This window comes from Egretta garzetta, unplaced genomic scaffold (genome assembly GCF_000687185.1).
Source record: "Egretta garzetta isolate BGI_Z169 unplaced genomic scaffold, ASM68718v1 scaffold36, whole genome shotgun sequence".
Taxonomy (NCBI): domain Eukaryota; kingdom Metazoa; phylum Chordata; class Aves; order Pelecaniformes; family Ardeidae; genus Egretta; species Egretta garzetta.
Window position 1 is genome coordinate 458205 of NW_009259975.1, and position 289 is coordinate 458493.

Genomic DNA, 289 nt, shown 5'->3' on the forward strand with positions numbered 1-289 from the left:
GGCACAGAGCCTGGCAGAGACTTGTGTTGAGCAGAATGATGGCGCCATGGTGAAACACACCCTTCAGATCAGAGACAAGATGTCCTTTGTGTATAATAGCACAGCTTTTCTCCATATTAAACTTGGACTTTCATATTGTTTATACCGATTTATTTTAAGAACTTATTAATACATTTCCAACTATAAAATGTAAATGAGGTCCCAAGTAATTCAAGTATGCCTCCAGCCTTTGAATTTTTGCTGCTTTCTGTGCAGACGCTAACCTGGACCATGGAAATCCTTCCCTATT

At 39.4% G+C, this 289-nt stretch overlaps 1 protein-coding gene across 1 annotated transcript in view; it reads right to left on the minus strand.

The window, feature by feature from the left end:
• Window positions 1-289, minus strand: part of RP1 (RP1 axonemal microtubule associated) — a 180939-nt gene that overhangs the window by 139259 nt on the left and 41391 nt on the right.